This window comes from Physeter macrocephalus, chromosome 2, assembly GCF_002837175.3.
Source record: "Physeter macrocephalus isolate SW-GA chromosome 2, ASM283717v5, whole genome shotgun sequence".
In the NCBI taxonomy this organism is placed as follows: Eukaryota; Metazoa; Chordata; class Mammalia; order Artiodactyla; family Physeteridae; genus Physeter; species Physeter macrocephalus.
Window position 1 is genome coordinate 9,411,078 of NC_041215.1, and position 15,303 is coordinate 9,426,380.

At 44.9% G+C, this 15,303-nt stretch overlaps 1 protein-coding gene across 4 annotated transcripts in view; it reads left to right on the top strand.

Annotated features, from left to right (window-relative positions):
* Positions 1-6,792: 6,792 nt before the first annotated feature.
* MAPK9 (mitogen-activated protein kinase 9) overlaps positions 6,793-15,303 on the top strand; it is a 58,221-nt gene continuing 49,710 nt past the window's right edge. For 3 of the 4 annotated variants that reach the window (XM_028498039.2, XM_055080140.1, XM_055080150.1), the window contains exons 1-2: positions 6,801-6,902; positions 7,900-7,972. The gene's annotated coding sequence lies outside the window, so the exon portion shown is untranslated. Of the gene's footprint in view, positions 6,903-7,899; positions 7,973-15,303 lie in introns of all 4 variants that reach the window. The other variant, XM_024116289.3, reaches the window with a different exon arrangement.

The following is a 15,303-nucleotide window of genomic DNA, read 5'->3' on the forward strand; positions in this document are numbered from 1 at the left end:
TACCTTTTTTCTCTACTAATTGGGAGATATCTTCAATTTTCTCTCCCAACCTGTCTACTACCAAGATTTTTCATTTCTGCCAAATGATTTGATTTCCAAGAGCTCTTTTTTTGGCTCTGAATATATATATATATATATATATATATATATAATACATATAATATGTTTAATTAAAGCCCATAATTTATTCATATCTCCTTAATTTGTATCTAATTCCCTTTTCCTATTCAAGGATGTCACATGTCTCCTTGGGCTCCTTTTGTCTGTGCCAGTTTCTCAGACTTTCCTTGTTTTCGATTACCATGACAGTTTTGAGGACTGTTGCTGGGTATTTTGTATTGATAGAATATCCTACATTTGGATTTGCCTGGTGCTATTCTTGTGGTTAGACTGGCGCTCTGTGTTTTGGGGAGGAAGACCCTAGAAGTAAAATGCCATTCTCATCACTTCATATCAAGGGTACATACTATCAACATGTCTTATCACTGTTATGTCAGGTGACCCCTGACTGAGGAAGTGTTTGTCGGGTACTCTATTTTTTCCCCCTTTCCATACTGAATTTTTTGGAAGGAAGCCATCATGCCTATCCCACACTTAAAGAGTAGGGAGTTATGCTTCACCTCCGTGAGGGGAGTATCCACATAAATTATTTGGAACTCAGTACAGATTTGTGTGTTCTCCATTTTTTTGTTAAATCATTTATTTCTGTTACTATGAAACTCATGGATATTTATTTTACACTTTGAGTCATAACCCAGTGCTATGTTACTTATTTTGTTGTTCGAATTGTTCCAGCTATGGCTATTGGGAGCTCTTTCAGTTGGCTCTTGTGACATGCCCCCTCGTTTGTGTGTGTACTTTGTAAGCACTTCCCTTTCTTGCACTACAACTTGCTCTAGGCTCATCTTGTATATTCCCTGCCCCTGCCCTAGAATCAGCCATTGCTCCAACGACCCCTGGTTTCCTTTATTTGAGAATGGCATTAGAAAACAAGACCTGGGCTCTGGCTGTGTTTTCACTCCTGGGATGTCATTGCTTCTAGGCCATCTCAGCTGAGAGAGCAAGACATAACTTGTGTGCTGAATTTTTTTAATGGTGGTTCTTGTTACAAGGATGCAACATTTTTTTCATACTCTTTGAAGCCTGCAATGATTTTTTTTTTCCTTTGGAATTGTCTTCTCTACATAGTCTCTGTTTCTTTCAAGATGCAGTTTTCTGTTTGATTGATTGTCTTAATTTTCTTTGCCATGTGACCTTGGGCTGTCCAGTCAGATTCAAGGTAGGGGGAAAGTCCTGAGCACACAGTGGGGCTTATTTTGATGCCAAGATTCACTGCCGGTCAATCTGGAAGGGGGCTTGTGGGGGGATGGAGGTCAAGCCTTTACTTTAGGCTTCAGGGATGGACAGACTTCCAGAGAAGAGCTTTCCAGTCCCTTGCCTTTGAGCAAGGGTCCAATGGCTGGTGCTCTGGGAGATACCTGGAAGAGGAGGGCTGAGGGTCACTGCATTCAGCATTCAGTCATACAGTCATGGGTCAACCCCATTTTCATGCAGCTCCCATGCCTTCAGCTGTGCCCCCAGCTCAGACATGCTTTTTTTTTTTTAACATCTTTATTGGAGTATAATTGCTTTACATTGTTGTGTTAGTTGCTGCTGTATAACAAAGTGAATCAGCTATATGTATACATATATCCCCATATCCCCTCCCTCTTGTGTCTCCCTCCCACCCTCCCTATCCCACCCCTCTGGGTGGTCACAAAGCATGAGCTGATCTCCCTCTGCTATGTGGCTGCTTCCCACTCGCTATCTATTTTACATTTGGTAGTGTATATAAGACACCCTGTTTCTTATTACCAGAGCATAAATCCCAGACTTCTGTCTTTCCCAACTGTTTTCTGCCCTTTCGCCTGCCACGTCCTCACATGAGCCTGACTGACCAGAAAAGGGTGGGAGCCCTGCAAGGGGGAGCCATCAGAGTCCTCCTATGGGGGTTTTCAAACTTGACTTGAGACAGAGGGTCACCCCCCTTGGGTGGTGGAAGAGCAGAAGGTGACATGGGGAGAAGGAAGCTGACACAGAGGAATGGGATGGGTAGAGAGCCTGCCTCTGACTTTCAAGGCCTCAGCCTGGCTCTCAAGCCTGCAGTACTGAAGCCAGGTCTACCCCTGCTCTCCCTCAGGTGCAACAATGCAGGAAACTCCCCCAAATTGTCCCCATTGGTTTAAGTGCAATGTGGCTTTCTATAACACACAACTAAAACAGTCCTAACTTGAATCCTTTGGCACATCTCTGGTCCTGGTAAGGGCTGGGGAGAAGAGAGAGGAGGGGTTAACGGACTGGGGGGAGAGCCGGCAAAGTTGAGGGAGGGGGCCAAAAGCCGCCAGCATGAGAACACTCACATACCCCGTGTGTAAGGTCGGCACCCCGCGTTTGGTACTTGCTCCTTGAGTCCTCGCAGCACCCCCATCAGGTTGGGGTCACCACCAATGTCCACTCCCCGTGGAACTGAGGCTCTCTGAGCCTAATCCCTTGCCCAGAGGAGCACAACTAAGTGGAGAGCCTGACTGGAACCCAGGTGAAGAGGCCCACATGGGGTGGGGAGGTGGGTAGTGTCTGCCAGCAGCAGCATCAAGGGCAGGGAAGGGCAGCCAGAAACGCTCTAATGAGCCTTGGCAGAAGCATGAGCAGGCCAAGGGCAGAAGTCCCCAGCCAAGAACCAAACCAGGTTTTTCTCTCTGACTACTCCTCCTCTCTCACCCCTACATCCTACCTGTAAGACCTGACAATTCCAACTCTTGAACAGTTTTTTTTTTTCCTTTACATCAAGTTTGTTTTGTATAATTTACACACATTAAAAGTCATCGGGGCTTCCCTGGTGGCGCAGTGGTTGCGCGTCCGCCTGCCGATGCAGGGGAACCGGGTTCGCGCCCCAGTCTGGGAGGATCCCACATGCCGCAGAGCGGCTGGGCCCGTGAGCCATGGCCGCTGGGCCTGCGCGTCCGGAGCCTGTGCTCCGCCACGGGAGAGGCCACAACAGGGGGAGGCCCGCATACCACAAAAAAAAAAAGTCATCCTTTCTTAGGTGCACAATTCTGAGTTTTGACACATATATAGTCATATGAGGACCACCATAATTAAAATACAACAGAGTATGTCCATCACCCCAAAAAATTCACTCGTGGCCCCTGGGAGTCATTCCCCTCCCCACACTTGACCTTTGGCAACCACTGATGTGACTCTGCTTTTTCCAAAAGGTCATATAAATGGAATCATGTATAGTTTTATGTTTGGCTTCTTTCACTTACCATGTTTTTAATACTTATCCATGCTGTGCTGTGCACTTGCCACCAGGCCAATCCTTTCTGTGTCAGGTAATATCCTACGGCATGGATGTACCACAGTTTGTCTTTCCATTCACTGAATTATGGACACATGGGTTGCTTCTAGTTTTTAACTGTTTTGAGTAAAGCTGCTATGAACATTCATGTAAGCTCTTTGTGTGAACATGCGTTTATTTCTCTAGGGTATATATAGAGGAATGGGATTGCTGGGTGGTATGACAGGTACGTGTTTAATGTTATCGGAAGCTATCAAACTGTTTCCAAAGTGGATAAACCATTTTGCTTTTCCACCAGCAGTGTATGGGAGTTCCATTTGCTCCACATCACCATCAACACTTGCTATTGTCTTTTTTCATATAGCCATCCTAGTGGGGTGTGTAGTGATTGATAGTGGGTTGTAATTTAATTTGAATTTCCCTAAAGTCTTGAAACAGTTTTAAAATCAGATCCTTCCTTTTGACACCTGCTGCCTTGGCCCCAGACCAGACCTCATCTTCTCTTACAAGGACCTTTGCAATAGCTCCCTAATTGGTCATGTGGTCTTAAGCCCCTCATCCCTGAAACTTCATGTGCCCTAGTGATCTTTCCACAATAAACATCTAATCACTCTGCTCACTTCCTTTCTTAATACTCCACAACAGCTGCCCTTTACCTGCACAGCCAGGTCTCCACCCTGCGATGCCCCAAGGCCTAGCAGGTAAGGGATGAGTGAAGTTGCAGGCAGATGTGGGTAATAGGGAGTTGTGGAGACTGGTGAACTAGGAGTCTCACCTAAAGGGGCGGCTGCCCCTCAGTTCCAGCTGACTACTATGCAAATGTGGGCCCCACATTGCCAGAGCTTTAACTATTCAAGAGAAACCAACAATTGAGTGTTTCCAAGGTGAAAGCTCCCAATTTTTAAATGTTGGCAACTAAAAAACTTAAAAAACAAAGAAACAAACAACTCTCAGGGTTAAACAAGGCATACCAGTGAGCTGAAGCCAGCCTATGGGCCTCCAGTCAGCTGTGCCAGTCCACACACCTCAAAGCCCTCAAAACTCTCCAGTCCCCCTTCTCCACCTCCAGCAAGACTAGGTGATATGTGGTTCCCTGAACATAGCATGCATGTCCTCACTTCTGAACCTCTGGGTCTGAGTGCACTTTCTGCCTAAAGCACTGGCCCAGAACATTCCTGCTGGCTTTCCAACCTCAGCTGGGGCTTCCTCCTGTCCAGGAGGCCTTCCTCAACTGCTCCTCTCCACCTGGCAGACTAGATCAGCTGTCAGTGCTCATGTGTTCCCCCTTCCCCCACCCCTGCAGTTCTCACCACACTTGTGGCAGGATCTTCTCACTTGTTGGCCTCAACCGGAATCCTGTGCACTCTTCCAAGCACAGACCAGCTCCCTGGCCCCCACCCTGTCACCTCAGCTCTATGTCCATAAATGTTCCCTGTACTTCATAAGCCAGAAAAAAGCAGAATCCTTTCAGAAAACTCAGCAGGAAATGCATATAGGTTTGTATGTGTGTACAATGATTTTTGGTACTCACTTTCCATGGGGTGAGTGCTGCAAAGTCAGGGCTGGAGTGTGTGTGAGAATGGGTGCTCCTTCCTAATCTGAGGAGAAGCACCCATGAGTGCTCCATTGTAAAACCACAGCTCCGACAGTTTCCCATAATCCTTGATGGTGGCAATTTTTGCTCCGTTTTCTGTTGTAAACCTGGGGCAGGTGGCAGTAAGGCTGAGTGTGGGCAGGAGCCTATCAGGTGGGCCCTCCTCAATCAGGCAATACTCAGGAGTTACAATTTCAAGAAGGGATGGGCCATACTCAGTTTTAGAAAACTCGTTCTGGTAGCCAAGGTGGGGGTGGCCTAAGGGGGACACCGTACCTGGATCCCTTCCTCTACCCTACCTCTCTTCTGGGGTCCTGGTGCCCCCAGCCTGGCTGTGGGTCACAGGCTTGCCACCTTCCCCCAGTTCTGCCACCCTGCTCCGTGCCCCTCAGCCCCTTAACCTCCCCCCTCTTCAGAGTCCTGCTCCTTCCCCCAAGTTTGGCCCCTGCCCTGGCCACCCTGTGGTCCTGGCCACCCTGTGAGGGCTGTTCTTCCTTCACAGTCCACCAGTCTCCCCATCCGCAAAGTCCAATTCCCCTCACCCCATCCACGGACCTCTGAGCTTTTCCCCACTGTGTCCAGCCTCCTTGCCTCACTTCCAGCCTTGCTCATCCAAACACAGATCCGACAACACCTCTCCCATCATTTCACACGACTCCAGACATGCTGGAACCAGATCCAGAGGCTAGAGGGCTGTGGGAGATGCCTCAAAAGAAGGTCAGTGTCTATATGTCAATGCTACTCTCTCTCTTCGTCCCAGCTTACCCTTCCCCCTCCCCGTGTCCTCAAGTCCATTCTCTACGTTTGCGTGTTTAATCCTGTCCTGCCCCTAGGTTCATGAGAACCATTTTTTTTAAGATTCCATTCAATTTGTTATACAGCGGAAACTAACACAACATTGTAAAGCAATTATACTCCAATAAAGATGTTTAAAAAATAAATAAATGAAGTGATCAGGATAAGGGAAAAAAAAAGGTCAGTGTCAACAAACCCCAGGTCCTAGGGGCCCTAAGCACTGCACTCCCTTCCCTCCATTTACGACTCTGCCGTTCTCCTCTGAGACAGAAGCTTGAACTCTGCCAGGCAGGCACCAGGACAGGCACCAGCCTGTCCTCTCCTGCCCTGTCGCTGACCTGCCGAGGATACTTGTCTGCACATGGCCATCTCCTCGCATCTCCGTCCCCGACTTCTGGAAGCACCCCTACAAACTCGTTCACAGCGAGCAGAGGAATCCAAGGTCCTCTCCTCTCGTCCCCACTCCCTCGCCGCCTCCGCCTCCCGGTCCTGGACGCCAAGGCCCCAGCTTCCCCTGGGCCTCGCCCTCGCCCTCACCCTCACCCCGGGCTCTCCCAAATGGGCCGGCTCCGTCTCCCTCCAGGCCGACTCGCCGCTGCCAGTCTGCACCTGCAGCCCAATAGCCCGGCTTCCGGTCCCGCCAGCCCGCCCTCTCCACCTTCTCCCGACTCCGTGTTCGGCCGCCGCGCCGTGGGCCCCTGTAGGGGCAACGAGCTCAGCTAACGCGCCGAACAGTGCCTGCGTCAATATGGAGCTGACCCGATCTGCAGCGCTGCCTTTGAGCGCCGCTCCGCCCGCACTGAGGGCCCTGGCTCCGCCCGCCGCCCAGCCCGAGCCGCCCGGCAGTAGTTCGCCCCCACCACCCCGCGCACGATTGGCTGCACCAGCCCGGCTTACCGCGCGCTGATTGGTCGGAGCGCGGGTCAGTCAGGCCGGGCGCCGCTGCGGCGGCGGCGGAGGAGAAGGGAGCCAGACCGGAAGGGATCTAAGCGCTCCGGCGCCGCTCACACCCACTGCGGCGGTGGCGGCAGCGGCGACGGCGGCGGGGCGGAGCGGAGCAGAGCGGGGCGGGGCGGCCGGCCGAGCCCCGGGCAGCGGACCCGCGAGCCGCCAGCGCGCAGCGCCGCCAGTCCGCTCGCCTGCCCTCTCCTCTTGGCGCGGCGGCAGGGAGGCGAGGTGAGCCCAGCGGACGGGTTAGGCCCAGCGGGGACTCTCGGGCCGAGCCTCGCTGGGGAGGGACGGAGGGAGGGCCGCGCGGCCAGGATCCGCGGGGAAAGGGGGGCGCGGGGCTGGCGGACCGGGTTCTGTGGGGCTGACCGGGGTCTGCGGAGTGCTGGTGACCCCGGCCGCAGCCCCTCGTCCCCCAGGCTACCGCAGTCACCCCCTCCCGCCTGGCTGTCAGCACCCCAAAGCTGAGGGCCCACTCCCTAGTCTGGCCTTGGCAGGCCTATCGTAGGGTCTGTGGGCGCTCCCCCCTCCCGATTGTTTGGCACACAGCAGCACACCTGCTCCGGGATGCTCAGACGCCTGGGATTTGGTTCCTGCGACCTTAGCAAAGGCACTGACACTTGATGTTCCTCGGTTTTCCCCTCAGCAAAGTGGGAGAAATGTCTGCCCTTTGGGACAGTGTTATTGTCAGGCTGTATGAATGTGTGTGAAAGCGCCTGGGCAGGAGCCCAGTGCACATTTGTGAAAAATTGGGTGGCATATTGCTCCTTGCTGGTTTGAGTGTGGCAGGAACCCCCTCCCCATCCTCCCAGAGTCCCCCATACTCACGCTGCTCCAGTGCCTTGTCATTGCACACTCAGTGCCCAGCAACGCCAGAGCGGGCCCTGCCCAACCCACCCCGCCAACCCCCCACCACTCCCCCCAACCCAGAGCACCGTTCTCCTGTCCCATCCACCTTACTTGCCTTGAACGTTCCGCCCTGTTTACCTCAGGACCTTTGCACTTGCTGTGTCCAGTGATTGGAGTTGTCTCCCGTATCTTTGCACAACTGGCTCCTTCTGGTTCTTCTTCTGGTCAGATGTCTCACTTTACACAATACCTTCCTTGACCACCCTCTTTCTTCCCTTAGTAATTCTTTCTCATTATGTTGTTTAATTTTCTTCCTAGTATCTGGTTTGAAACTATTCTATTGATTTGCCTGTTTATTTTCTGTCTCTCCCACTAGGATGTAGCTTTATGAAAACAGGTAGTTGTCTGATTTGTCCACTGCTTTATCCCCAGTGCTTAGAAAGCACACAGTAAGTACTCAGTAATATCAGTCCAGTGAATGAATGAATGACCCTGCCCGCCTGTTGCTTCTCCTTTATGTTTGTTTAGTGACTTCTTACTAACTTGTGAAACTAGTATGCAGGTGGAAGCTTGCTTTCATTTTGTGAAACATTTTAATGTCCTTGACCCCTTTATTTGGTAGCTGTCAGAACAAGCTGTGATATAAAATCTTACATTTTTATAATGTTTTAGCTGTAACTTCCTTCCACACATTCAGGAGACATTTACTGAATTCTACATTATCTAGGTCAGGCTTTCTGCTCGGCCCTGGGGACACAAAGGCAATAGCAACAGGGTCCCTTCCTCCAGAGAGCCCAAGAGCCCAGTAGGGAAGGCAGACATGTAGACAGTATTAGGACAGCTGGCTGTAGAGGGGGGCTGTGCCATGGAAACTTGGAGGAGGTGATGGGTGGTGCTGGAGTTGAGCCTTGAATGGTGGTGAGAAACTTGTCAGGTGGGGGAGGCAAGAAGTGGGAAAGGGCAGGGTGAAGGAAGAACTTTAGCCCAATGTGGGGTCAAAATCAACCTGTTGGGCCAGGTGTAAGAGAGCTTGGAGTAGTGGGGACCCTGGAGAACCAGACCCAGCTCACCCAGCAATTTTTAGAAAGAAGTCAGAACTCAACATTTGTATCTACACTCTCTTGATTTTGAAATGTTGGCAGTAGCTAATTTTAAAATGTTTTAAATGCTGTGAACCAAGCAAAATACAGAACTCATTCAGCTTTGTTGAAGGATTGTCGACCTCCAGTGCAGGTTGTATAGGAGGGAAGAGTTGCAATGAGCTGGAAAGGTAGCCCAAGACCAGAGGAGCTAGGCCCTATTTGTCCAGGTAGTCTCATTTAATTGTCACTGGAGCTCTGTGATATCAGCTTTGAAGCCCATTTCTGCAGAGGAGGAAACAGAGGTTCCTAGAGTTTCAGCAGTCTTGTTTCATAGCAAGCAGCTGGAAAGTGAAATTTGAACCCAGGTCTCCCCCAGATCAGCATTCTTTCCTGGGTCCCTCCGCTCTTAGTATTCTCTTTTGGCTCTTCATTTGTTCTGGAAGAGCAACATCCAATTTAGATAATGTTTCCCTTCATTTAACCCTTTTTTTTTTTCCCTTCAAAAGAATTCTGCAGGGTTAAAAATAATACTATTTTGGCATAGTCTTCTCTGAAGAGTTTTGATTCTCCTGAGTCTCCTGAGGAGAATCCACTCCTGAGGATTTAATTTTCAGGATACCACTTTAAATAATTTGTTGACAGATTAAAATGTGTTTATTTGGCCTCCCTAAATAAATGTTAGAGGACACACCTCAATTTGTCTATTTAAAATAAAATTTCTTAATTTTCTGGATAGAGAAAAGTGCCAGATGAAGCAATTAACAGTGAGTAAACCAATTTATTTCATGATGCATAAGGTAAAACAAAACCACATTTTTTTCTTAACACTATTGATTTGGCAGTAGGGCAGCTATTTCTAATCTAAATATGTAGTTATACTTGGTTAAGAAGGTGACATTTTTACATAGTTTTCCTTAAGAATTAAGGAAAATTAAATTTGTATTTGGCCTTCTGTGATTGTATGAACTAGTTTCAACATCAGTCTTTATTTTAACTGTTTATTATGAGGAATTTCAAACATATACGGAAGTAGACAGAGTAGTATCTGGCTTTAACAATTACCAACTCATGGCCAATCTTGTTCGTCCTTAATCCCATCCATACACCTCACCCCACCTATTATTTTCAAGCAAATCCTAACTGATGTCATTTCATCCATGAATTTTTCAGTTTATGTTCTAAAAGATAAGGATTCTTTTAAACTTTGAAAAGCAATATTCCTTAATATCATCAAATAGCAAGTCAGCATTCAAATTTCTAGTTGTCTCATAAATTTTATAGTTTCTTTAATAGTTTCTTCATTGGAATCAGGATTCAGATAAGGTCCATACATTGTGATAAGTTGATATGTCTTTTAAATTTCTTTTAATCTGTAGATCCCCCTTTATTTATTTTTTTCTTTTCCTTGTAGTTTATTTGTTGAAGCAATAGCTTTTCCATTATTGGGATTTTACTGATTTTACCTCTCCAATGTAATTTCTTGTGTTTCTCTGTATTTCTTGAAAAGTTGTAGTTGGATCTAAGCGAGGTTTGGTCGGATCCAGGGTGCCTTCCTAGGGGGGTGCATGCTTCCTCTAGAGGCAAGTAGTCCTGGTTGGCTCACACTATGATGTTAGTTATCCACTGTTGATGCTCAGTGCCTGGACCCATTGACCCATTGATTCATTAAGAGGGCATATTATTTCGGGGACTAGTTTGTATATCTTTTGCCCAGCAAGAACTCATTTTTTAGAAAGGACTGTGGATCTTTTCACATTTTATATTGGCCTTTGGATTGCCAGTTAAAGTATTGTTAAAGGTGCCTCAAATCCTCTTTGGAAAATGTTGGGGTGTAAATTAATAGATATAAAAATAATGAGCAAGAATTGTCTCCATTTTAGCATAGGAATTCCTTACAGCTAAGGAAATTTACTAAACATTTGAAGATGAAATTCAACAAATTTGATTTTATTTAATGTCATTTGGTTTCTTCGTTCTTTTGTTGTTTTTGGATTCTATAAAGTATTCTACTCCTTTTTTCTCCCCAGCTAATTTTACCTTAGAACCTTTCTTAAGCAAAGACTACATACTCTGAAACATTTCAGGAATAGTAAAAATAGATTCTAAGGATATATGGATTACAAATAGGGCATTTTTTTTCCCCTTAAAAGAGAGGCATGAATATTAACTCTCATTATGTTAAATGGGTTCTTGCCTGTTGTGAAGTTGTTATTTGAATTTTTCTATAACTGAATTATTTGGCTATTAGGAGAATGAACAGTGTGAAAACCACCTGTTAGTTTGTCTTTCCATAGGCCAGTGTAGGAAAATCTTGGGGATTTATTTTAAAAACATATTCTTTTTTTAGAAAAATTTGTTTAAAAAACATATCTCCACTCCCCTACAATGATTTTAAGAGAAAGAATAATTGAGAATGATTGCTTTTAAAAAAACTCCTTTTCCTTAAAAAAGAAAAATATATATACACACACATAAACATACACACACATGTATTTCTACAGAACTGTAAATGATTTAATTTGTTCGACTATTTAAATATTGTATATCTAAACTGATGCTGGTACTAGTTTGATTTCAGCATATCTAGGCATGAGGGTGCAACCCAGGTAGTAAATCCCCCAGCTCTGATTCTAGAATCAAATCCATTTTTCCAATTCTTAACTCTCAGAAACATAACTACTATTAAATGTTGGAAAGTGGGTGTCTTCTAAAAATTTCCTGAGAAGATGGCAGAGTAGAAGGACATGTGCTCACTCCCTCTAGCAAGAGCACTGGGATCACAACTAACTGCTGAACAGTCATTGATAGGAAGACAGTGGAACTCACCAAAAAAGATACCCCACATCCACAGACAAAGGAGAAGCCGCAATGAGATGGTAGGAGGGATGCAATCACAATAACATCAAATCCCATAACTGCTGGGTGGGTGACTCACAAACTGGAGAACAATTATACCACAGAAGTCCACCCACGGGAGTGAAGATTCTGAGCCCAACATCAGGCTTTCCAACCTGGTGGTCTGGCAACAGGAGGAGGAATTCCCAGAGAATCAGACTTTGAAGGCTACTGGGATTTGATTGCAGCACTTAACAGGACTGGAGGAAACAAAGACTCCACTCTTGGAGGACACACACAAAGTAGTGTGTGCATATCAAGACCCAGGGGGAAGAAGCAATGACCCTATAGCAGACTGAACCAGACCTACCTGCTAGTGTTGGAGGGTCTCCTGCAGAGGCGGTGAGCAGCTTTGGCTCACCACAGGGATAAGGACACTGGCAGCGAAAGTTCAAGCCTGTATGCTCCAGTGCTGGGTTGCCTCAGGCCAACCAACCAACAGGGAGGGAACTCAGCCCCACCCATCAAGCAGATTAAAGTTATACTGAGCTCTGCCCACCAGAGCAACACCCAGCTCTACCCACCACCAGTCCCTCCCATCAGGAAGCTTGCACAAGCCTCTTAGATAACCTCATCCACCAGAGGGCAGACAGCAGAAGCAAGAAGAACTACAGTCCTGCAGCCTGTGGAGCATAAACCACATTCACAGAAGGACAGAAAAAATGAAAAGGCAGAGGACTGTGTATCAGGTGAAGGAACAAGGTAAAACCCCAGAAAAACAACTAAGTGAAGTGGAGATAGGCAACCTTCCAGAAAAAGAAATCAGAATAATGATAGTGAAGATGACCCAGGACCTCTGAAAAAGAATGGAGGCAAAGATCGAGAAGATGCAAGAAATGTTTAACAAAGACCTAGAAGAATTAAAGGTCAAACACCTTGAAGAATTAAAGAACAAACAAACAGAGATGAACAATACAAGACGTGAAATGAAAAATACACTAGAAGGAATCGATAGCAGAATAACTAAGGCAGTAGAATGGATTGGTGACCTGAAAGATAGAATGATGGAATTCACTGCTGCAGAACAGAATAAAGAAAAGAGAATGAAAAGAAATGAAGACAGCCTAAGAGACCTCTGGGACAACATTAAATGCACCAACATTTGCATTATAGGGGTCCCAGAAGGACCTGAGAAAATATTTGAAGAGATTATAGTCAAAAACTTCCCGAACATGGGAAAGGAAATAGCCATCTAAGTCCAGGAAGTGCAGAGAGTCCCAGGCAGGGTAAACCCAAGGAGAAACACGCCGAGACACATAGTAATCAAATTGACAAAAATTAAAGACAAAGAATTATTGAAAGCAGCAAGGGAAAAATGACAAATAACATACAAGGGAACTCCCATAAGGTTAACAGCTGATTTCTCAGCAGAAACTCTACAAGCCAGAAGGGAGTGGCACAATATATTTAAAGTGATGAAAGAGAAGAACCTACAACCAAGATTACTCTACCCAGCAAGGATCTCATTCAGATTTGATGGAGAAATCAAAAGCTTTACAGACAAGCAAAAGCTAAGAGAATTCAGCACCAACAGACCAGCTTTGTAACAGATGCTGAAGGAACTTCTCTAAGTGGGAAACACAAGATAAGAGAAGGTCCTACAAAAACAAACCCCAAACGGTTAAGAAAATGGTAATAGGAGCATACATATTGATAATTACCTAAAATATGAATGGATTAAATGTTCCAACCAAAAGACACAGGCTTGCTGAATGGATACAAAAACAAGACCCATATATATGCTGTCTACAAGAGACCCACTTCAGCCCTAGGGACACATACAGACTGAAAGTGAGGGGATGGAAAAAGATGTTCCATGCAAATGGAAAAAGAAAGCTGGAGTAGCAATACTCATATCAGATAAAATAGACTTTAAAATGAAGCATGTTATAAGAGACAAGGAAGGACACTACATAATGATCAAGGGATCAATCCAAGAAGATATAACAGTTATAAATATATATACACCCAACATAGGAGCACCTCAATACAAAAGGCAAATGCTAGCAGCTATGAAAGAGGAAATCGACAGTAAGACAATAATAGTGGGGGCCTTTAGCACCTCACTTACACCAATGGGCAGATCATCCAGACAGAAAATTAATACAGAAACACAAGCTTTAAATGACACAATAGACCAAATAGATTTAATTGATATTTATAAGACATTCCATTTAAAACAGCAGATTACACTTCTTCTCAAGTGCACACAGAACATTCTTCAGGATAGATCACATCTTGGGTCACAAATATATCAAAGTGGATCATAAAACATGACTCTCTTTCTACTATGAGAAACCCACATCAAATATAAAGGCACATATAAATTAAAAGTAAATGAAGGTAGACAAATATATCATGGCAACACTAATCAAAAGAAAGCAGAAGTAGGTATACTAATTTAGGGCTAACTTTGAAGTAAGGAAAGTTATCAGGGATAAAAGACATTACATACTGATAAAGGAGTCAATTACCCAAGAAGACATAATAACCTTTATGCGTATGTGTCTAAAAACAGAGCATTACATGAGGCAAAGATAGAACTGTAAGGAGAAATAGATGAATCCACTAGTGTAGTTGAAGACTTCAAAACATCTCTCTCAGAACTGGACAGATCCAGTAGACAAAAACCATCAATGCCATGGTTGAACTCAACAATACCATCAATCAACTTCATATAACTGACATCTATAGAATACTTCATCCAACAACAGCAGAATTCACATTTTCCTCAAAGTCACATGGAACATTCACAAGGATACAACGCATTCTGGGCCATAAAATACACCCTAACAAATTCAAGATAATAGAAATTATATAATGTTTACTCTTAGAAATCAATAACAGAAAGATAACTGAAAAATTCCCAAACACATGGAGATTAAACAACACACTTCTAAATAACATGTGTCAAAAAACTTTCAAGAGAAATTTTAAAATAATTTGAAGTAAGTGAAAAAAAACACAACTTATCAAAATCTGTGGGATGCAGCAAAAGCAATTCTAAGAGGGAAGTTTATAGCAATACAATCCTACCTCAAGAAACAAGAAGCATCTCAAATAAACAACTTAACCTTACACCTAAAGCAATTAGAGAAAGAAGAACAAACAGAATCCAAAGTTAGGAGGAAAGAAATCATAAAAATCAAAGCAAAAATAAATGAAATAGAAATGAAGAAAACAGTTGCAAAAAATCAATGAAACTAAATGCTGGTTCTTTGAGGAGATAAAAAAAATTGATAAACCTTTAGCCAGAGTCATCAAGAAAAAGAGGGAGAGGACTGAAATCAATAAAATTAGAAATGAAAAAGAAGTTAAAACAGACATCACAGAAATACAAAGCATCATAAGAGACTACTACAAGGAACTCTACGCCAATAAAATGGACAACCTGGAAGTAGTGGACAAATTCTTAGAAAGGTATAACCTTCCAAGACTGAAGCAGGAAGAAATAGAAAATATGAACAGGCCAATCACAAGTAATGAAATTGAAACTGTGATTAAATCTCCAGAAAGTGGGCATAGAGGGAACCTACCTCAGCATAATAAAGGCCATTGGGACAAACCCACAGCAAACATCCTTCTCACTGGTGAAAAACTGAAAGCATTTCCTCTAAGATCAGGAACAAGGCAAGGATATCCACTCTCGCCACTTTTATTCAACATAGTTTTGGAAGTCCTAGCCACGGCAGTCAGAGAAGAAAAAGAAATAAAAGGAATACAAATTGGAAAAGAAGTAACTGTCATTGTTTGCAGATGACATGATACTAAATGTAGAGAATCCTAAAGATGCCACCAGAAAA